At 37.8% G+C, this 23,887-nt stretch overlaps 1 protein-coding gene across 3 annotated transcripts in view; it reads left to right on the top strand.

The window, feature by feature from the left end:
- SYT1 (synaptotagmin 1) overlaps positions 1–23,887 on the top strand; it is a 1,170,968-nt gene that overhangs the window by 99,796 nt on the left and 1,047,285 nt on the right. The window contains exon 1 of one of the 3 annotated variants that reach the window (XM_079937829.1): positions 9,216–9,427. The exons of the other annotated variants lie outside the window; for them this stretch is intronic. The gene's annotated coding sequence lies outside the window, so the exon portion shown is untranslated. Of the gene's footprint in view, positions 1–9,215; positions 9,428–23,887 lie in introns of those variants that run through there. 3 annotated transcript variants of the gene reach the window in all.

Genomic DNA, 23,887 nt, shown 5'->3' with positions numbered 1-23,887 from the left:
AAAAACAAAGGGAAAGGTCACCTTAAAAAAAAAAGTCTTTAGGAAATGATATGACTTAGACATGCTATCAGGGCTCCAAAGGTGGGCATTTGTCTTCTTGTACCTCACTGCGGAGGAATGCAGAGGCAAAAGGACAGAAATCAAAACACAAAGAGAAAGTCAAAAGAGGCCTGTGCCCACATTCTGCTTCCTATACAACCAAGAGCAGAAACCTCAGGAGTTTCTGAGCATTGGGATGATGGTAGAGATGAGCATAGATTGCTCCCGTCTCCAGACATTGCTGAGGGGTCTCGGAGTCAGTACTGCAGGTGACTGAGCTGGGGTGTTTCTGTCTGGACTGTGTTCCTGAGGTCTGCCCTCCAGCCTTAGGATGAATGTGTAGGATGTCTGAGGAGGAATGTGAGCATTGTTTCAGTCTGATGGTCTTTAGTGGTCCCTCTGCCCAATGTGGCTGTGCACCTGAGCCTCATTTCTCATTGTTTTGTGAAACACTGTTCAAAGCCACCTTGTTTCCACCAGTCAGCACCTATCAGAGCACTTTGAAGTAAATGCCAACCAGTTGTGGTATCTGAGAAGAATGTAGTGTTGGTGCTGGAGCTCCTGGCATGATAATGCAGAAATTCTAGAATAGAATCATGCAACTAGCCATAGTTCTTGAGATCTAATCCAGACTCCTTGCTTTTCAGTACAGGAAATGTAACCATGGAGAAATTAAGTGACCAATACAAGGTCACACATTAGTGGAGCAAAGACAACTCCATGTTTCTGGTTTTAATTTACTCAACAAATGCTGATTAAGCATCTATTAAGTGCGAGGCAGTAGGTGAACAATGATAAGACAGTCCTTGCTCTCAAAACTCTTGCCACCTAGTGGACAAGCTAGGTAAGAAAACAAGCGATTATGTGGAATTTAATAATTTTAATGATGAAGATAAGGCTATGGCACTCTATGATCATGCAAGTGGGGCACCTAAGTCAAATCTGGAGGGTGTAAATGACTGCTGTGGACCAATGACAGCTCTGTGCTGTCCGTCCCTTTCCTTTTTGAATGGGATTATCTTTGGCTGTCATCCTATGCTTGCTTCACCACTGTATGTTGGGTGTGTGGGGAACAGAAGAGCAAAGAAGACTTGTTGGTTCATAGGTCTGTAGTTTGAGAAGAACTGTCCCCCAGGAATTGCACTTGAGGCTGACTGAAATGAGAGATCAGGGGCTTCGAATCAATCCCATAATGGGATGAGCCTGGGGAGCTCTTGGGAGGAGGATGACTATATGGCAGTGGCTACAGGGCAGACTGTGGTCAGTAAATTTCAAAATGGTCATCACCACGTCCTTCCCTAGCTATATGTGCATGCTGATCTTCTCATCAGGATGTGATAGCTCATCCTCCTCTTGTTAAATCTGGACTATCCTGTTAAATCAGGTCAGTAAAACACAGCAGAAGTAACCTTTGGGGACTTCCAAAGTTAACTCATATAGGAAAGCTCATCGTTTCCGCCTGGGACTCTGGGAGCATTGTGCTTGATGTGCTTCCTCTTGGAACGCAGCAGCCATGCTGCAGAAACCCAAGCCACATGGAATGGCCACAGCTGACAGCCCTAGCTGAGCTCCTGGCCCACAGCCAGAATCAGCTGCTAACCGTGTATGTAAATCATGCTGGACATCAGCCTAGGAAAGTCTTCAGATAACTGCAGTTCTAGGCCAACATCTGTCTGCAGCTGCACGAGACCCCAAGTGAGAACTGCCCAGCTGTGCCCAGTCAACCTACAGAACCAGGGGAGATCACAGTGACTCACTTAGAGCCCTCGAGTTCTGGGATGGTTTGCTATATGACAACGGACATCTGAAATACCATCTTACACGTAAGGAAGTTCAGGCCTAAAGACCTTAAGTAACTCGTTAGAAGCAACAGAGTAAGTCACAGAGCCTGAACTTTAAGATTAGAGTCAGATTATTTAATTCCTCTGCATTCCCCCTTACCCATTATATTTTATTTCTTCCTACTGTTAACAGCTCAGACCTTCACTATATGACATTGATTGAGCCTGATTCTTTATCTGTGAAATGAGACTAGTAAGTACACTTCGCTCATAATTTTTTTTATGCCTGTATGTGTGAGATTAGATGACTTGTCACAGGTTATATAACTTGCAAAAAGTTACAACTAGAATTTGAACATAGGATGTTTCTTATTCCTAAATTTGAGTTCTTAACTATTACACAATACTGCTTCCTAAAATTAGTAGAATGAAGGCCTAGTGTGCCTTCACTGTTTCAAGAACATTTTCATAAACTTCAGCATCTAACGGTGGTAAAATTCAGAGGAATCAAAGTTCTTATAGTAGCGGTTGGGAAATGCTTAAACCGTCCATGAAGAGAGGCCAAGATTGGGAATCCCCTTACTGCCTTTAAAAAAAAAATGGCTTTATTGAGATATTATTAACATCCAGTGAAATTCACCCTTTGAAGTGTATAATTCAGTATTTTTTCAGAGAAGTGTGCAGCCATCACCACTATCTAATTCCAAAACTTTTCTTTACCCACAGAAAAAGAAACCCTGTACGCTTTAGCAGTCATTTCCTGTTACTCCCTACCCCTTAATCTCTTCTTTAAAAGATTTTTTTTTACATCTTTATTGGAGTGTAACTGCTTTACAATGGTGTGTTAATTTCTGCTTTATAACAAAGTGAATCAGTTATACATATACATTTGTTTCCATATCTCTTCCCTCTTGCGTCTCCCTCCCTCCCACCCTCCCTATCCCACAAAGCACCGAGCTGATCTTCCTGTGCTATGCGGCTGCTTCCCACTAGCTATCTATTTTACGTTTGGTAGTGTATATATGTCCATGCCTCTCTCTCACTTTCTCACAGTTTACCCTTCCCCCTCCCCATATCCTCAAGTTGATTCTCTAGTAGGTCTGTGTCTTTATTCCTGTCTTACCCCTAGGTTTTTCATGACATTTTTTTTTTCTTAAATTCCATATATATGTGTTAGCATACGGTATTTGTTTTTCTCTTTCTGACTTACTTCACTCTGTATGACAGACTCTACGCCTATCCACCTCATTACAAATAGCTCAATTTCGTTTCTTTTTATGGCTGAGTAATATTCCATTGTATATATGTGCCACATCTTCTTTATCCATTCATCCGATGATGGACACTTAGGTTGTTTCCATCTCCAGGGTATTGTAAATAGAGCTGCAATGAACATTTTGGTACATGACTCTTTTTGAATTATGGTTTTCTCAGGGTATATGCCCAGTAGTGGGATTGCTGGGTCATATGGTAGTTCTATTTGTAGCTTTTTAAGGAAACTCTATACTGTTCTCCACAGTGGCTGTATGAATTTACATTCCCACTAACAGTGAAAGAGGGTACCCTTTTCTCCACACCCTCTCCAACATTTATTGTTTCTAGATTTTTTGATGATGGCCATTCTGACTGATGTGAGATGATATCTCATTGTAGTTTTGATTTGCATTTCTCTAACGATTAATGATGTTGAGCATTCTTTCATGTGTTTGTTGGCAGTCTGTATATCTTCTTTGGAGACATGTCTATTTAGGTCTTCTGCTTGTTTTTTTTTTTTTTTTTTTTGTTATTGAGCTGCATGAGCTGCTTATAAATTTGGGAGATTAATCCTTTATCACTTGCTTCATTTACAAATATTTTCTCCCATTCTGAGAGTTGTCTTTTGGTCTTGTTTATGGTTCCCTTTGCTGTGCAAAAGCTTTTAAGTTTCATTAGGTCCCATTTGTTTATTTTTGTTTTTATTTCCATTTCTCTAGGAGGGGTGTCAAAAAGGATCTTGCTGTGATTTATGTCATAGAGTGCTCTGCCTATGTTTTCCTCTAAGAGTTTGATAGTTTCTGGCCTTACATTTAGGTCTTTAATCCATTTTGAGCTTATTTTTGTGTATGGTGTTAGGGAGTAATCTAATCTCATACTTTTACATGTACTTGTCCAGTTTTTCCAGCACCACTTATTGAAGAGGCTGTCCTTTCTCCACTGTACATTCCTGCCTCCTTTATCACAGATAAGGTGACCATATGTGCGTGGGTTTATCTCTGGGCTTTCTATCCTGTTCCATTGATCTATCTTTCTGGTTTTGTGCCAGTACCATACTGTCTTCATTACTGTAGCTTTGTAGTATAGTCTGAAATCAGGGAGCCTGATTCCTCCAGCTCCGTTTTTCATTCTCAAGATTGCTTCGGCTATTCGGGGTCTTTAGTGTTTCCACACAAATTGTGAAATTTTTTGTTCTAGTTCTGTGAAAAATGCCAGTGGTAGTTTGATAGGGATTGCATTGACTCTGTAGATTGCTTTGGGTAGTAGAGTCATTTTCACAATGTTGATTCTTCCAATCCAAGAACATGGTATATCTCTCCATCTATTTGTATCATCTTTAATTTCTTTCATCAGTGTCTTATAATTTTCTGCATACAGGTGTTTTGTCTCCGTAAGGTAGGTTTATGCCTATATATTTTATTCTTTTTGTTGCAATGGTAAATGGGAGTGTTTTCTTGATTTCACTTTCAGATTTTTCATCATTAGTGTATAGGAATGCCAGAGATTTCTGTGCATTAATTTTGTATCCTGCTACTTTACCACATTCATTGATCAGCTCTAGTAGTTTTCTGGTAGCATCTTTAGGATTCTCTATGTATAGTATCATGTCATCTGCAAACAGTGACAGCTCTACTTCTTCTTTCTGATTTGGATTCCTTTTATTTCCTTTTCTTCTCTGATTGCTGTGGCTAAAACTTCCAAAACTATGTTGAATAAGAGTGGTGAGAGTGGGCAACCTTGTCTTGTTCCTGATCTTAGTGGAAATGCTTTCAATTTTTCACCATTGAGGATGATCTTGGCTGTGGGTTTGTCATATATGGCCTTTATTATGTTGAGGAAAGTTCCCTCTATGCCTACTTTCTGCAGTTTTTTTTTTTTTTTTTTTTTTTGCGGTACACGGGCCTCTCACTGTTGTGGCCTCTCCCGTTGTGGCGCACAGGCTCAGCAGCCATGGTTCACGGGTCCAACCACTCCGCGGCATGTGGTATCTTCCCGGACCGGGGCACGAACCCATGTCCCCTGCATCGGCAGGCGGACTCTCAACCACTGCGCCATCAGGGAAGCCCTCTGCAGAGTTTTTATCATAAATCGGTGTGGAATTTTGTCAAAAGCTTTCACTGCATCTATTGAGATGATCATATGGTTTTTCTCCTTCAATTTTTTAATATGGTTTATCACATTGATTGATTTGCGTATATTAAAGAATCCTTGCATTCCTGGAATGAACCCCACTTGATCATGGTGTATGATCTTTTTAATGTGCTGTTGGATACTGTTTGCTAGTATTTTGTTGAGGATTTTTGCATCTATGTTCATCAGTGATATTGGCCTGTAGTTTTCTTTCTTTGTGACATCCTTGTCTGGTTTTGGTATCAAGGTGATGGTGGCCTCGTAGAATGAGTTTGGGAGTGTTCCTCCCTCTGCTATATTTTGGAAGACTTTGAGAAGGATAGGTGTTAGCTCTTCTCTAAATGTTTGATAGAATTCACCTGTCAAGCCATCTGGTCCTGGGCTTTTGTTTGTTGGAAGATTTTTAATCACAGTTTCATTTCAGTGCTTGTGATTGGTCTGTTCATATTTCCTATTTCTTCCTGATTCAGTCTAGGAAGGTTGTACATTTCTAAGAATTTGTCCATTTCTTCCAGGTTGTCCATTCTATTGGCATAGAATTGCTGGTAGTAATCTCTCATGATCTTTTGTATTTCTGCAGTGTCAGTTGTTCTTCTCCTTTTTAATTTCTAATTCTATTGATTTGAGTCTTCTCCTTTATTTTCTTGATGAGTCTGACTAATGCTTTATCAATTTTGTTTATCTTCTCAAAGAACCAGCTTTTAGTTTTATTGATCTTTGCTATCGTTTCCTTAATTTCTTTTTCATTTATTTTTGATCTGATTTTTATGATTTCTTTCCTTCTGCTAACTTTGAGGTTTTTTTTTTGTTCTTTTTTCTCTAATTGCTTTAGGTGCAAGGTTAGGTTGTTTATTCAAGATGTGTCCTGTTTCTTAAGGTAGGATTGTATTCCTATAAACTTCCCTCTTAGAACTGCTTTTGCTGCATCCCATAGATTTTGGGTTGTCGTGTCTCCATTGTCATTTGTTTCTAGGTATTTTTTAATTTCCTCTTTGATTTCTTCAGTGATCACTTCGTTATTAAGTAGTGTATTTTTTAGCCTCCATGTGTTTGTAGTTTTTACAGATCTTTTCCTGTAATTGATATCTAGTCACATAGCATTGTGGTCGGAAAAGATACTAGATACAATTTCAATTTTCTTAAATTTACCAAGGCTTGATTTGTGACCCAAGATATGATGTATCCTGCAGAATGTGCCATGAGCACTTGAGAAAAATGTGTATTCTGTTGTTTTTGGATGGAATGTCCTACAAATATCAATTAAGTCTATTTTGTTTAATGCATCATTTAAAGCTTGTGTTTCCTTATTTATTTTCATTTTGGATGATCTGTCCATTGGTGAAAGGGGGGTGTTAAAGTCCCCTACTATGAATGTGTTACTGTCGATTTCCCCTTTTATGGCTGTTAGTATTTGCCTTATGTATTGAGGTGCTCTTATGTTGGGTGCATAAATATTTACAATTGTTATATCTTCTTCTTGGATAGATCCCTTGATCATTACGTAGTGTCCTTCTTTGTCTCTTGTAATATTCTTTATTTTAAAGTGTATATTGTCTGATACGAGAATTGCTACTCCAGCTTTCTTTTGGTTTCCATTTGCATGAAATATTTTTCCACCCCCTTACTTTCAGTCTGTATGTGTCTCTAGGTCTGAAGTGGGTCTCTTGTAGACAGCAAATATATGGGTCTTGTTTTTGTATCCATTCAGCTAATCTGTGTCTTTTGGTGGGAGCATTTATTCCATTTACATTTAAGGTAATTATCGATATGTATGTTCCTATTCCCATTTTCTTAATTGTTTTGGGTTCGTTATTGTAGGTGTTTTCCTTCTCCTGTATTTCTTTCCTAGAGAAGTTCCTTTAGCAGTTGTTGTAAAGCTGGTTTGGTGGTGCTGAACTCTCTCAGCTTTTGCTTGTCTGTAAAGGTTTTAATTTCTCCATCAAATCTGAATGAGATCCTTGCTGGGTAGAGTAATCTTGGTTTTAGGTTCTTCTCCTTCATCACTTTCAATATGTCCTGCCACTCCCTTCTGGCTTGCAGAGTTTCTGCTGAAAGATCAGCTGTTAACCTTATGGGGATTCCCTTGTGTGTTATTTGTTGTTTTTCCCTTGCTGCCTTTAATATGTTTTCTTTGTATTTAATTTTTGACAGTTTGATTAATATGTGTCTTGGCGTATTTCTCCTTGGATTTATCCTGTATGGGACTCTCTGTGCTTCCTGGACTTGATTAACTATTTCCTTTCCCATATTAGGGTAGTTTTCAACTATAACCTCTTCAAATATTTTCTCAGTACTTTTCTTTTCCTCTTCTTCTTCTGGGACCCCTAGAATTTGAATGTTGTTGCATTTAATGTTGTCATAGAGGTCTCTGAGACTGTCCTCAGTTCTTTTCATTCTTTTTTCTTTATTCTGCTCTGCAGTAGTTATTTCCACTATTTTATCTTCCAGATCACTTATCCATTCTTCTGCCTCAGTTATTCTGCTATTGATCCCATGTAGAGTATTTTTCATTTCATTTATTGTGTTGTTCATCATTGTTTGTTTCATCTTTAGTTCTTCTAGGTCCTTGTTAAATGTTTCTTGCATTTTGTGTATTCTATTTCCAAGATTTTGGATCATCTTTACTATCATTATTCTGAATTCTTTTTTAGGTAGACTGACTATTTCCTCTCCATTCGTTAGGTCTGGTGGGTTTTTATCTTGCTCCTTCATCTGCTGTGTGTTTTTCTGTCTTCTCATTTTGCTTATCTTACTGTGTTTGGGGGTCTCCTTTTTGCAGGCTGCAGGTTCGTAGTTCCCGTTGTTTTTGGTGTCTGTCCCCGGTGGTTAAGGTTGGTTCAGTGGGTTGTGTAGGCTTCCTTGTGGAGGGGACTAGTGCCTGTGTTCTGGTGGTTGAGGCTGGATCTTGTCTTTCTGGTGGGCAGGTCCACAGCTGGTGGTGTGTTTTGGGGTGTCTGTGGACTTATTATGATTTCAGGCAGCCTCTCTGCTAATGGGTGGGGTTGTGTTCCTATCTTGCTAGTTGTTTGGCATAGAGTGTCCAGCACTGTAGCTTGCTAGTCGTTGAGTGAAGCTGGGTGCTGGTGTTGAGATGGAGATCTCTGGGAGATTTTTGCCGTTTGATATTATGTGGAGCTCGGAGGTCTCTTGTGGACCAGTGTCCTGAAGTTGGCTCTCCCACCTCAGAGGCACAGCTCTGACTCCTGGCTGGAGCACCAAGATCCTTTCATCCACACAGCTCAGAATAAAAGGGAGAAAAGTAGAAAGAAAGAATTAGTAGAAGTAGAAAGAAAGAAAGAACGAAAGGAGGGAGGGAGGGAGGGAGGGAGGGAGGAAGGAAGGAAAGAAGGAAGCAAGGAAGGAAGGAAGGAAGGAGGGAAGGAGGGAAGGAAGGAAAAAAAGAAAGAAAGAAGGTAAAATAAAATAAAGCAAGATAAATATAATAAAGTTATTAAATAATAATTATTAAGAAATAAAAATTAAAACAAAACAAAATGGACGGATAGAACCCTAGGACAAATGGTGGAAGCAAAGCTATACAGACAAAATCTCACACAGAAGCATACACATACACACAAAAAGAGGAAAAGGGGAAAAAAAATCATAAATCTTGCTGTCAATGTCCACCTCCTCAATTTGGGATGATTCGTTGTCTATTCATGTATTCCACAGATGCAGGGTACATCAAGTTGATTGTGGAGCTTTAATTGGCTGCCTCTGACGCTGCCGGGAGAGATTTCCCTTTCTCTTCTTTGTTCTCACAGGTCCCAGGGGCTCAGCTTTGGATTTGGCCCCGCCTCTGCGTGTAGGTCGCGGGAGTGCGTCTGTTCTTCGCTCAGACAGGACGGGGTTAAAGGAACCGCTGCTTTGGGGGCTCTGGCTCACTCAGGCCAGGCGGAGGGAGGGGCACGAGTGCGGGGCGGGGCTGCGGCGGCAGAGGCCGGCGTGACGTTGCACCAGCCTGAGGCGTGCGTGCGTTCTCCCTGCGAAGTTGTCCCTGGTTCCCGGGACCCTGGCAATGGCTGGCTGCACAGGCTCCCCAGAAGGGGTTTGTGGATAGTGACCTGTGCTCGCACACAGGCTTCTTGGTGGCGGCAGCAGCAGCAGCCTTAGCGTCTCATGTGTCTCGGGTCCGCGGTTTTAGCCGCGGCTCGCGCCTGTCTCTGAAGCTCCTTTAAGCAGCGCTGTTAATCGCCTCTCCTTGCGCACCATGAAACAAAGAGGTAAGAAAAAGTCTCTTGCCTCTTCGGCAGGTCCAGACTTTTGCCCGGACTCCCTCCCGACTAGCAGTGGCGCACTAACCCCCTGCAGGCTGTATTCACACCGCCAACCCCAGTCGTCTCCCGGCGCTCCAACCGACCCAAGCCTCAACTCCCAGCCCCGCCCGCTACGGCGGGTGAGTAGACAAGCCTCTCGGGCTGCTGAGTGCTGGTCGGCACCGATCCTCTGTGCGGGAATCTCTCCGCTTCCCCCTCAGCATCCCTGTTGCTGTGCTCTCCTCCGCGGCTCCGAAGCTTTCCCCCTCCGCCACCCGCAGTCTCCGCCCGCGAAGGGGCTTCCTAGTGTGTAGAAACGTTTCCTCCTTCACAGCTCCCTCCCACTGGTGCCGGTCCCGTCCCTATCCTTTTTGTCTCTGTTTATTCTTTTTTCTTTTGCTCTACCCAGGTACGTGGGGGGGGGGGGGGTTCTTGCCTTTTGGCAGGTCTGAGGTCTTCTGCCAGTATTCAGTAGGTGTTCTGTAGGAGCTGTTCCACGTGTAGATGTATTTCTGGTGTATCTGTGGAGAGGAGGGTGATCTCCGCGTCTCACTCTTCCGCCATTTTCTAAAAGATTTTTTATAAAAGAAAATATTACCTTCTCTATTTCTTCTTCAAAATATTAATAGATATTTAAGGGCTGTTAGTGTGTAGGTGCCATAAATGCACAGGGAAAATCTGATTTAATTAGAGCTGTGTCCACCAGAGCCAGCACAGAGCAGTGGTACTCAACGCGTATTTATTGTATGCACGTATGTGTCCTGTAACTGATATTCCTTACTAGCAGATTTTTGTAATTCCCCAGAATGAAAGCCTCTGCTGAAACCCTAATTTGAAAAGGGGTTCTCTCCTATAGTATGTACAAAAGCCCAAATGACATCCTCACTTTCCTACCCTGCGTGTAACATGCATCAATAGTTACCCCAGGCCTATAAATTTCTTGTTCCTTCCCCAGTAAACCCATGATGGTGTTGGAAACTACAAAGGAGACAGGGTTTCCTATATTGTAGCTGCACAGATGTTGTTATGGACTAAATTGTGTTTTCCTCCCACCCCATATTCTTATGTTATAGTCGTAGCCCCCAATATGACTGTTTCTGGAGATGGGGCTTTTAAAGAGATAGTTAAGGTTAAGTGAGATCATAAGGGTGGGGCCCTAATCCAATATGACTGGTGTCCTTTTACAAAGAAAAGAGACACCAGGGATGCCTATGCACAGAGAAAAGTCCCTGTGAGGACAATGTGTGTGAGCCATAATGGCTTCCCTGTATGGCAGGAAATATCCATGATGCAGCCTCCTCATCCTTTATCCTGAAGACAGAGATTGAAGTAGCCCTTGTGTTTTTCACTGAGAAGGTCATAGGTTTCCCTCTCTGCTGCTCTATTATTGCAGATGACTTAAAATGGAAATATTGCATTCTAATTATTTAAAATATTTTTCATTAAGAAATAACTATTCAATGTGCATCCTAGGATAAGTTTCAAATGGTATTTAATCCATGTAACCTGAGGAAGTTTCATTTTTAATAATGGCATCAAACATTTTGTAGTACAAAGTGAATTTAAAACTTTAAAAAATAGCCCTAAGATAATTTGAATAAAGTATACCATCTTTACAATAGAAGCTTTACAGAATTTTGAAAGAATAATTTCTCTAATGGTTAAACTTAGTAAAGACTCAGAGTGTACCACCTTATATAGTAAATGCAGAGACAGTAAGAATCTGAAATATATAATAAACAAAGAGGCAAAATAGGAAACAGAGTCATACCAGTGAGGCAAAGAGATTCAAATGGAATTATGATGAGTAAGTGCTGGGCTATGTTTTTTTAGCTGTCAGTTTTTCAACATTTAGTGCATTATTTTTAGAAAAACACTCAATACAAATTTCAGAATGACAAAAGCCACTATTTACATATAGATCCATAATTCTAGAGACTAACAGGATGAAAAATAATAGACTTTGTATACTATTCCTAAAGGTTGTCAACTTTCAAAGGTGCAAAGCCTGCTAAAGATGTCTTTTCCTAGTTTCCTTGAAGTAAAGTTTTGCTAAAGTTGGAAATAATTGCTATGAAATCCTAGTTCTGGTGAGTCATTCTGGTAGAGTGTGCAGTTTGACAATAATGGAAAGAGACCATTTAAAATCCTATCTTGCAAGGAAATATGAACCCAATTCCCAGCTAAGGATACAGGATCTGAGAGTTCAACTGATTTGATGAGGGTCACGCAATGATAGGAAGCAGAGAATTCAATCTCAGGCATGTCTAATCTTAAAGTCAGGACATTTTCCTACTGTACCTGCCATATGGTCAGAATGTTCTGATGCTAGTTAGGGGGTACTAAATTGTCAAAGGACTCCTGAATGGAAAATATGCAGCAGGTATTGAGATTCTTCCTTAATTCACTAGATTTGAGAACAGATTAAACAGTCATACCAAAACATAGAAGGTATACACTGTAAAAGCTTATTATTGTCACTTGAATAATGACTATGTAAACCACCTGCAAAAAAGCAAATATAAGGAATGTATCTCTGAATATTCTTGTATACTGAAAGTGTCCCACATCAAAAGGAGCAGTTCTAATCCATTTAAGTAGACACACCTGATGGAGATGTAATAAATCCATTCTCTCTTCAAGGCTTTCCTCCTTTGGGGAAGGAAGGGGGGGAGGGTCTTCAGAGTGGGGACTTCACTTCAGAAGTGAGGTCCCAAACAGTTAAAAAATATTGGTTTTATTTTTTCCTCAATGTTCCTTGACAGCATGGGCCTCATATTGCCAGAGGGCTGGTTAAAGGGAACTATTGAAGTTTTTAAGGAGTTATAACCAGAAATTTCAGAAATTACAGCTTTACATAAATACCAAAATAGATGATCAAACATTAATTTTGCTATAGTATGTGTTATATAGAGCATGGTTAGTGAAGACAGAGCTGTGCTTATTAATGGGAAAGAAGGGATAATTATTGATTTCATTTTTTATTCTGCCCAATGATAAACTCTTGTTCATAATCTAGGAATTATAATCTGGACTCTCACAGTGTAAGACATGGCAGATATGGTAAATTCTCCACCTGTAGCTAATTGCCCTCTTCTTTACTAACATTTCCCAAATTTGGTCTAGGAGGCAGTGTGCCCAGCTCAAATATTTGCCTCCTGCAATCCCTGTTTAGCTGTGGGTGGCCACCCGAGGCCGTTCTGGAAGACATCTACTGGGTGGGGCTTATGGGAAAATCGCTGTTATCCTGAATAAGAGGTGTAGGTCCATTGGTATGTCCCTTTTGTCCTGTTCCATGTGTGTGGCAGCTGTCTTTCGATAATGAGGATGATAGACCAACTCTAAGGATGGCAAGGCAAAGCAAAACAAAAATAAAACAAAAACAGAAGTCTGTCATATGGAGTGACAGTGCCGATCTTAATTTATTCCCTTATTCTCTTCCCAGGCTTATTTTTAAGTGAGAGAAATAAACCCATTCGATCAAAGAAAGTTTTATTACATGGAGTTGAATGCAGTCCCTCAAATGATTCACGTGTTGCTATTTAACAAAATCACAGTATTGATAATTACCAGTGGCTCTGAATCAACCTCAGTAACATTTTAGACAATAATTCACAGAGCTCTTTCCTATCTTATTTGATGTTTTTATGATAACCTGGTAAAATAAATCAAAACCTACTGTGTTAGTAGGTAATAAAAAAGTAGTTCCACAAAAACATAGTGGAATTCAAAAGGAGAAGACATATCAGCAAGTAAGTACTAATAGTAAAGACAGTGATTTACAGTAGCAAATAAATAGCTTAGAGAAACAGTAGAGCTTTTCTTCTGCATAATGAAGTAAATATGTTATTATTATGGTTCTGTGGTGAACAACTAACCTACTTACTAAGTACTTACTACTTCTTACTAATCTACTGAATATCACATGGAGGGATTGGAAGATAATCTTTCCATTCTAATCTGCATTAGTCAGACTCTTCCTGGATTACCTCGACCCTCAGGGTTTTTCAGCTGGGCCTGAGAATTAAACTGACATAAAACAGATTAACAGGGGCAAACAGCACACAGATTTACATTAAGGTTTACATGACATGGAAGCCTTCATAAGGACTGAAGACCCAAAGAAATCGTGAAACTACCAACTTTTATCTTAGGTTGAACAAAGAGAGGGAAAGAAATTGTAGGAAAGTGACTAAACTATGTAGGGAACCTAAAGGAACATTAAGAATGATTTTAGCAAGGTCTATACAGAATTCTCTCAGTCTCAACTTCTTGTCCTTAATGATACTACTTTCCTTCTGGTAAAGAGACAATATTTTTCATGTTGGAATTTCATCTCCTGGAAGGAAGATCAGACTGTTGTTCTTGTATTTGCTACTTTTCAAGTGTTTTTAACTCAAAATTGTCAATATGCCAATGTAGGTTATTTTGGGGTGACATGCTTCAAACTCCTTCACTGTACAGTTTATGTGCGTACTTGATCATTACATTTTAAAGAAATGCTGAGAAACTGAACAGAATCCAAAGGAGAGTGACAGTGACATAATGATTAAAGTGCTGAAAAGTAAGTCTTAACAAGAAAAGTTTAAAAGAATTGGCATTTAGCCTGGAGAGGAGTAAGATGGTTACTATGCTCAAATATATGAATTTTTTTTGGTGTGATGCTGTGGTAGACTGAAAAAAGCATTAGGAACTCTTTGAGAGAATTCTTCATTGTCTATTCAATACACATTTCTTGAATGTTACTATCAGTCAATCCTGGACTAAGTAAATAAGTCATTGTTTTTAAGAATTTCACAGTACAGGATATTACACTGATATAGGATGAGGATAGTTGAATTTCTTAGGGTAAAGGCTAAGTTGCTTTATCAATGAGATCCTCAAATATGGTTATTCAGATACTATAGAATGCAATTATCCAGTCACAGCTGGTGAGGCTGACCTGCTCCAGGAGGTGTTAGGGAAATGGTCCTTGTACCAGGCCTCTCTGCCCTCAAAGGTAGTACACTTGTCTATGTGGTTGAAGCTGGGTCACCACCCACCCATGGAGGGTGATAACAACCCCAAATGGAGGGCATCAGTTTACTTTAGGAAAGTGGGGAGGGGGTTGCCATTAAGCTCACTGGCCTTGTTGTGAATTTAGTCATATGACTATATCTAGTTGCAAGGTGAGCTGGGAACTATTGTCTCTAACTGGGCAGCCATATGAGCAGGCACAATCATATTATTATGGAAGAAGGAGAGAAAGATGTTAGGAAACAGCTAGCAGTTTTCCATAGATAAGAAATATTAGCATATCAGTATTTCCAGTCTTAAAATTATGTGGCAAGCAGCCTACAATGCTGCTGGATAATTAAGATATACTTTGCCTAAAGTCTGAAGGGTGAGTTGATCTTGTCTATACTATGTGTAAAAGTGTTGGGGTTATTTTTGGCCATTTCTGACAACTTGGTTTTTAAAGTCTTTTTTGGTCTCTGAGGATTTCTACCTGTAGAAGTCTAGAGAATACCTAAAATTTCTTAAATTCTATAAATGAAAGATATGATCAGAGAGTGAATTTGGTCTTGGGTTTCTGTGTTTATCTTCTTGCTATGAGGCTTCTCATCCTATTGGAACCTCTTCCCCTAACGATTGCAGGATATTAGAACCCAGTTATGTTCTATTCAGCTGTTTTTGCAGACAAAGCACTTGGGTCACCATACTCTCCCAACAGCTAATAAAGCTCAAGTGTAGAATTTTATTGAAGTCTCCCTGCAATGGGTACTCTTTATCTACATTTTTTGTTTGTATTAAAATAATTTTTTTTTCAATTTAAGCAAAAGTTTAAATGGGTATTTTCTACAAAATCCTATCTGATCCTGACATCATAGGCAGTACATTGGCAAGGTCTTATATGATTTAATAACGTTGTCAGGCTTAGAATTAATTTAGTTCAATTCTTACAGTTCAAATTCAATAAGCATTGTAACAAACAATTTTATAATACATGGAAAGACTTTTAAAATAATCAGTCCAAAAACCAGACTCTCAAAAACCCTTCTAATGAAATTGCTTTAATTTATCCTCAAGAAGATATTATTTCAACCAGAATAAATCACATCCTGCATCCTGCTGTGTTGTATTTTTTGAAGAATGACGTATGTCCCCTATGGCTTCATCTTATAACAATAATTGGAGATAGGAATTCTTTGAAAAAAATAAAAAACACTAGTTATTAGATTAGATAAATTAAATACTTATTATTAGATGTATTAGATTAAATTATTAAATCTCATGTTGACTTTCTAAAACAGTGATTTTTAAAAAACGGTTATATCTGCATAATAGACTTTTGAATGAAATATTACTTTAGTTAAATAATCATTTTTTCTAAAACAAAGGTTCCAGTAAACCCAAGCAAAATTAGTTTGACTATTTTTTTGTACAGGTTGGCTAACTGACTAGTCATTTGAGTCAAGATGTTTGTATTTATGGTGCATACAGTTAAAGCCTGTGTATATTAAAGTCCCAGTCTCACTAACTCCCATCTAATAATGTCACAGGTTATATAGTCTTAAGGTGTTGAGACTCTATATTACAAAGTGATTTAGTCAATCAAATTTCTGTGGCTAAAATATGGTCTCCTGAAAGTTTAAATTTTCAGAAATTATAGCCTTAGCACTTGCAGGACTATTTTAAATAATCACCGAGGAGAAGAAAACTTAATGTTCTGGGCGTAGCAGAAACTATGTGCACTGAAAAATTCAACCTGCCTTTTATGCACAGTTGAAGTGATTCTTTTCAAATTGTTTGGTTATTTTAAATACAGTCATAACACATTTCTAAATAACTGATTCAGATCTGTCACTACAATATCCAGACTATCTGATTGCTGTTCAAGTTTTTTCCATCTTTTTTATTTCTTGACAATTGCCTAGATTACTGCCGATATGATTGGAATAAGATTCCATGTTTTAATGCTGGGATTCACTGCTATGAGTAAATATTATAAGTAACTATTTTCTTGCATTTATGATATTGTAGATAATGGAAATATGTTCCAATATAGTGTTGAGATCTACTATAAGGTTGTCTGGAGAGATGCAGGAGGCCTGGCAATCCTGTCCGGCTGCATCTTAGTAAATCTATTTTGGTGAGGATGAGAATAGGAAGGAAGGTTGTATTTGCTTGTTTGCTTTTAACCACGGTTTGCCTGGGATATTTCTTTTCTCCTTAGGTCTCTGACACACTTCCAGTTTTCTTCCGAGGCAAACTTTTCAGCAAAATTATCCAAGGTAGCTTTTTCTCTCTCTTCTTCTTGACCATCCCCAAAAGACCTGGATATGGTTCAAATGATCCTTCCATCTGTTTCTTCTCCTAATGCCATGACCTCAATCCTTTTCTTTAGAGTTATATCTCCCTTTGCACACTAATTATTGCCTAGACCTGGCTCAAGTTTGATTCCCTCCATCTGGCTTGGTGACTGTGCTGTGCTGGCTTCTCTCTAGAGGAGGGAGATCACGTGAATTCTGTGCTCATGCTCTATCTGGGTCTCATGCACTCCCAGAATTCCATGTTGCTACAGCCCAGTCTATGTTAATTCTCTTCTAGGAAAAGGCTGGGGCATGTAAAGTTACGGGAAAAAAGTGAAAACAGGAAAAAAAAATCAACCGTAGGGTAGTGGTTAAGCCAATTATGGTGTATTCCTGTATTCTCCCAATTGATAGATGTTTTTTGTTGTTTTTCTTTCTCAGTCTTTTTTTTTTCAGTTCTAGTTTTATTGATTTGAGTCCTCTCCCTCTTTTTTTGATGAGTCTGGCTAATGGTTTATCACTTTTGTTTATCTTCTCAAAGAACCAGCTTTTAGTTTTATTGATCTTTGCTATTGTTTTCTTTGTTTCTATTTCATTTATTTCTGCTCTGTTAGCTATGATTTCTTTCCTTCTACTAACTTTGGGTTTTGTTGGTTCTTTCTCTAGTTCCTCTAGGTGTAAGGTGAGATCGTTTACTTGAGATTTTTCTTGCTTCTTGAGGTAGGCTTGTATTGCTATAAAGTTCCCTCTTAGAACTGCTTTTGGTGCATGTCATAGGTTTTGTATTGTCATGTTTTCATTGTCATTTGTCTCTAGGTATTTTTTGATTTCCTCTTTGATTTCTTCAGTGATCTCTTCATTATTTAGTAATGTATTCTTTAGCCTCCATGTGTTTGTGTTTTTTTCCCTGTAATCGATTTCTAATCTCATAGTGTTGTGGTCAGAAAAGATGCTTGATATGATTTCAGTTTTCTTAAATTTACTGAGGTTTGATTTGTGACCCAAGATGTGATCTATCCTGGAGAATGTTCCATGCGCACTTGAGAAGAAAGTGTAATGTGCTGTTTTTGGGTGGAATGTCCTATAAATATCAATTAAATCTATCTGGTCTATTGTGTCATTTAAAGCTTGTGTTTCCTTATTAATTTTCTGTTTGGCTGATCTGTCCATTCGTGTAAGTGAGGTGTTAAAGTCCCCCACTATTATTGTGTTACTGTCAATTTCCTCTTTTAGAGCTGTTAGCAGTTGCCTTATGTATTGAGGTGCTCCTATGTTGGGTGCATATATATTTATAATTGTTATATGTTCTTCTTGGATTGATCCCTTGATCATTATGTAGTGTCCTTCCTTGTCTCTTGTAGTATTCTTTGTTTTAAAGTCTATTTTATCTGATATGAGTATTGCTACTCCAGTTTTCTTTTGATTTCCATTTGCATGGAATATCTTTTTCCATCCCCTCACTTTCAGTCTGTATGTGTCCTTAGGTCTGAAGTGGGTCTCTTGTAGACAGCATATATATGGGTCTTGTTTTTGTATCCATTCAGCAAGCATTTTGGTTGGAGCATTTAATCCATTCACATTTAAGGTAATTATCGATATGTATGTTCCTATTACCATTTTCTTAATTGTAATGGGTTTGTTTTTGTAGGTCCTTTTCTTCTCTTGTGTTTCCCACTTAAAGAAGTTCCTTTAGCATTTGTTGTAGAGCTGGTTTGGTGGTGCTGAATTCTCTTAGCTTTTGCTTGTCTGTAAAGCTTTTGATTTCTTCATCGAATCTGAATGAGATCCTTGCCAGGTTGAGTAATCTTGGTTGTAGGTTCTTCCCTTTCATCACTTTAAATATATCATGCCACTCCCTTCTGGCTTGTAGAATTTCTGCTGAGAAACCAGCTGTTAACCTTATGGGAGTTGCTTTGTATGTTATTTGTCATTTTTCCCATGTTGCTTTCAATTATTTTTCTTTGTCTTTAATTTTTGTCAATTTGATCACTATGTATCTTGGCGTTTATCCTGTATGGGACTCTCTGTGCTTCCTGGACTTGGGTGGCTATTTCCTTTTCCATGTTAAGGAAGTTTTCAACTGTAACCTCTTCAAGTATTTTCTAGGGTCCTTTCTCTCTCTCTTCTCCTTCTGGGACCCCTATAATGCGAATGTTGTTGCATTTAATGTTGTCCCAGAGGTCTCTTAGGCTGCCTTCATTTCTCTTCATTCTTTTTTCTTTATTCTGTTCCACAGCAGTGAATTCCACCATTCTGTCTTCCAGTTCACTTATCCGTTCTTCTGCCTCAGTTATTCTGCTATTGATTACTTCTAGTGTATTTTTCATTTCAGTTATTGTATTGTTCATCTTTGTTTGTTTGTTCTTTAATTCTTCTAGGTCTTTGTTAAACATTTCTTGCATCTTCTCCATCTTTGCCTCCATTCTTTTTCCAAGGTCCTGGATCATCTTCACTGTCATTATTCTGAGTTCTTTTTCTGGAAGGTTGCCTATCTCCACTTCATTTAGTTGTTTTTCTGGGGTTTTATCTTGTTCCTTCATCTGGTACGTAGCTCTCTGCCTTTTCATCTTGCCTATTTTTCTGTGAATGTGTTTTTTTTTCCACAGGCTGCAGGATTGTAGTTCTTCTTGCTTCTGCTGTGTACTTTCTGGTCTTTTTCTCAGTCTTTTGTAATTACAGAAAAATATTACAATGAATAGCTCTATAGATATGTTGTATTATATATATATATATATATATGCATGTAAATTGGCAAAATAAATTCTTAGAAATATAGATGCATCACACAGTAAATGCATGTTGATTTTAATAGTCATTGTCAAGTGGCCACACGGATGTTGCATCATGCTTTACTAGTAGTGTATTAGAGGAATTGTTTCCTTACAAATTGTCTAACAGAGCTTATTGTAAATTTTAGATTTTTGACATATCTATATAGGTTAAAATTATATCTTGGTATAGTTTATAGTTTGCTGTTCTTTTATTCTGAGAGAATAAGAGAATAAGAGAATAAGCTTTTATATGTTTAAGAGACTAATTTTTCTTTTACCCTATAAACAGTAGGTTCATATTATTTGTCCATTTTTCTGTTGGGTGTTGGGTTTTTTACTTAATTTTTAGAGCTTTTTATATATTCTTTCTGTGATATTTACTAGGTTTGTTTGTTTGTAATTTGCTTTTCTTAGGGTGTTTTTAATCATGCAAAAGTTGAATTTATAGCACTTTCAGTGCTGTGTGGAATTGAGGTCATAATTTGGAAGGCTTTTGGAGCTCCAGAGGCACAATCAGTGTGTGGTACTTATTTAGTTTGGAAGGCTTTCTCTACTTCAGGACTTTAAAGAAATATGCCCATGTTTTCTTCTAGAATTTACATGGTCTTGTTTTCCCTTCTAAACTTATGTTACCATCTGTTCTTTTGCTCTGTAACAGTGTAGCAATTTACTTCTGACTCAATTTGAGTTCTTATTAAGAAAGGGGTCAATTCATAGTATAGAATAAAAACATAAAAAAATGGATTTGAGTTAATAAATATGATTTTGAATCCATCTGGAAAAGTAAGGAAAGACTCCAACATGTTATAAAAAAATGAAAGAAATTATTTCTTGTTGGTTATTTCTGGATAACTGGTGGGAAAGTAAGTATATCATTGGAGTCTATTATAAGACTACTCTCAGTGTTTTTTTCAAAGTAGCTGTTTTCTGCGAAAGAAATGGGAGTCTATTTTCAGACAAGAAAGGGCTAGAACACTTTTAACTACCTCCAGTTATATTCCTAGCCAGGCATAAAAGAGAATGGTTGAGAGTACGGCACACCAGGCACACCTCCCTACTGGTTAGGTTACTTTGGGGAAGTCATTTACCCCTCAGCTTCAGTTTCCTCATAGGTGAACTCTAGAAAATAATGTTTTTTTCATAGCACTGAGAGGATTAAATGAGATGACACAAGCACAGTGCCTGGAACGTTTATAGTACATATATTATATATTTAATAAATAGCTATAATTAGATATTGAAGTTGGATTTTGTTTTAGATGACTCCTTATTTTAAAAAAAGATTTTGAAATATTAATAGGAACATATACATGTATGTTAACCAAAAGTAGAGGCAGCATTGGAGAATATGAGAAAACGAATCTTCAAATAAATGTACTGTTTCATTTCCCATTTGAAAATGGCAACTTTGGTTATTAGATGAGGCCTTGGAGATGTTCATTTCCAAGGTATTTGGAGAATAACTATGCAAGAACTCACTAGCTGGTGACAGTAATTCAGTTGGTTTAACATCTTTCTAGTGGAATCTAGAGTAAAATATACAAAACCAGGTGATAAATTTTGAAAGCGGCTCTGGTATGGCGGTGTCATGCATTTTAAGTGTACATCAAGCTTTCTGAAGACAGCTGGGGATGGATGTTCCATGTGTTGGTGTCACATTTTTAGACATGTTCCCAAGGTCTCATTATTTTGTCTCTTCATTCTTACACTTCAGCAGCTAGAAATGGTTTTGCTACTTCAGAATCCTGTGATATCTCTTTATTGTAAATTTAGATTTAAAATGCCATTGTCACTTGCTGAATGCATTTGTAAGGAATGTGCAAATCAGCAAGTCTTTTTCAAGTGTATTTTGGCTAAATTATCTTTATTTAATGAATAGTTCCGAAACAAAAGGCATGGGTGATACTCATCATCCTTCTTTTGTTCTTGCTGCCTTGGCAAAACTACAGGAGACAATTGGAAGCAATCCATTGTTCTAATTTATGAATAGTGATGAATTTTTGTCACCGTGACTTCTAGAATTTGGCTTTGTTCAAGCTGCTGTTGAAGAGCTAGAGTTATAGAAATATAAATGGTATAGTAACAGTGAAAGCGTATTCACGCATAGACACAGATTACACCTTGTTCAGACAGTGACTGATTATTCTCTGTTGATAGAGAATTTCAGTAGTGGTAAAGAAATGTTGAATAGCAATAAAAGTAACATTCTCAAAATCCCTATATAATTATAAGGAGGTTTGTCACTTATTTCTATTAATAAATACAGAACGCAGCGTTCAGCTTTAACGTTCATGAGTTGGGTGAATATAAAAAAATTAACTGCTGTGAGCCTCCATTTTCTCATGTGCTCAGTGTGGGTAATAGTACCTATCTCCTTAGATGATGATGAGAATATGCATCTAAAGCAGTAAGCACAGTGTCTGGTCTGTAGTAAGCACACAATTCAAGTTATTCATGTAAAGATAGAAAAAAGAATGCATGCTTATTTTATGGGCATAGATTCTTACTTCATACCTCTCTATGTGTGCATTCGTGTGAGTTTATTTCAGACATGAAGCTTATTGCCATACTTTTATATTTATAGATTAGGTGGTTGATTTAATAACAATTATCAAAATAAAACTCATGTATAAATTTATACTTACAGACAGCTTTTTGTTCTGAAAGTCTGTTTTTAAGTCTGTTTGTTCAGGGATTCAAGATTTACAAAGGATGAATAAAGGTTATAGTTCTTTTTGCAAGTATAAGAGTGTGATTATATTCTCTGGAGCTTTAAAAAAATTCATTGTCTTTTTTTATTCTTGCAAATATATGTTCTATATGGCACCTTTATCTAAACTAGGCCACCCACTTTATCAACATTGAAAATCTGTGGAATCAGGTAGTGCACCAACGTGATGTTCTTTGAGTTTATTTTAAGGCTATGCTATCCAGTAAGGTAGCCACTTATCACTTATTGCTATTTAAATTTAAATATAAATTAATTAACATTTAATGATAATATTAACTTTTAAAATATTATTTATTAGCTAAATAATATTAGAAACTTAGAAATTTATTAGAATTAGAAATTTCCTTAGTCATACTAGCTACATTTCCAATCCTCAGTAGTCACAAGGAGCAAGTGGTTATTGTATTCAACACAGATGTAGAACATTTCCATCATTGCAGATAACATGGTCAGTGTTATCTTATAGAATCTTAGGATCTACTCCATTACAGATGAAGTAATAGGCTCTGACCTTCTGTGGCTGGAGACATTTTTATAATCAGACTCTTCTCCAATCTTAAATTTAAGGTTTTGAATGAATTCCCAACCTTCTCCTGCATTAACATGATACTAGCTGGCGTCTGGCATGGATGCCATTACCTTGATTCAGTGATCCTCAATCTTGGCTGCACATGGGAAGAACTTGGGGAGATTTAAAAATCTAGATCTCTAGGCCACTGCTACATCACAGACCAATTAAATTAAAACCTCTGGGGAGGGGCAAGCAGACATCAGGATTCTTAATGGCCTCTCAGTGAGTTCAACAACTGGCAAAGTTTGTGACTGTGGAGCCAGCCACACAGATCTGGTTTTCCCATCTGCAACTCATTTTTCTTATCACTTGGTGATTATGTAGTATTGTAAAGGTACAGAGCTCTTTCCACACATTGCATGATTTACTCTTTTCCTTTAAGACAGTGCTAGTATGCTTTATGTACATGCAACATTCTTTTCTCACAAACGGCTTCATTTTATTATTACTATTTTCACTCCAAATCAGAGGTCTTCTTTACCAGGAACTTTTCACATTCTCACTGTCTTTGCATTTTTGAAGTGCTGGTGAACATAAGTTCATAAAATACAAAAAACCAACTCTAAACAGGAAAAAATGCAAAAAAAAGGAAAAAAACAGATTGAGGAAAATAATTTGATCTTATATACCCTTCTTCCAACTGCTTGTAAAGTCAAGAGTTAAGGTGCTTTGCTGCAGAGGCAGCTTTTGTGAATGCACAAAGCTTCTTAAATTAAAAGTTTATAAACGCAGGAGTGTCTGTATTGACATCCTTCCAACCAAAATGATTTTCTAGGAACAAGTTTTAAACTACCTGATTATTTTGGGAAGGCTTATGATGCAAAGAAGAGTTTATATTGAGAACTTTAGGCAAATGCTAACATTTTCTTAAAATAACAGGTGAGGAAAATCTGTGGATGGTGATAAACGAGAAATAAACTTGTTAAATAATATTTGAAGCCCATGTGCCACTGGAATTGTATTTTGTTCATTTACCAAAATAATCCAATTTGCAGAAACTGCTAGTTGTTCCCCAATATCTATTCTTCCTTTTTTTTGTGTAGTGGTAACAGTTTTAGTTGA

This window comes from Stenella coeruleoalba, assembly GCF_951394435.1.
Source record: "Stenella coeruleoalba genome assembly, chromosome: 11".
Lineage (NCBI taxonomy): Eukaryota > Metazoa > Chordata > Mammalia > Artiodactyla > Delphinidae > Stenella > Stenella coeruleoalba.
Note: the sequence above shows the minus strand (reverse complement) of the source record. Positions and strands in the feature narration are given on the sequence as shown.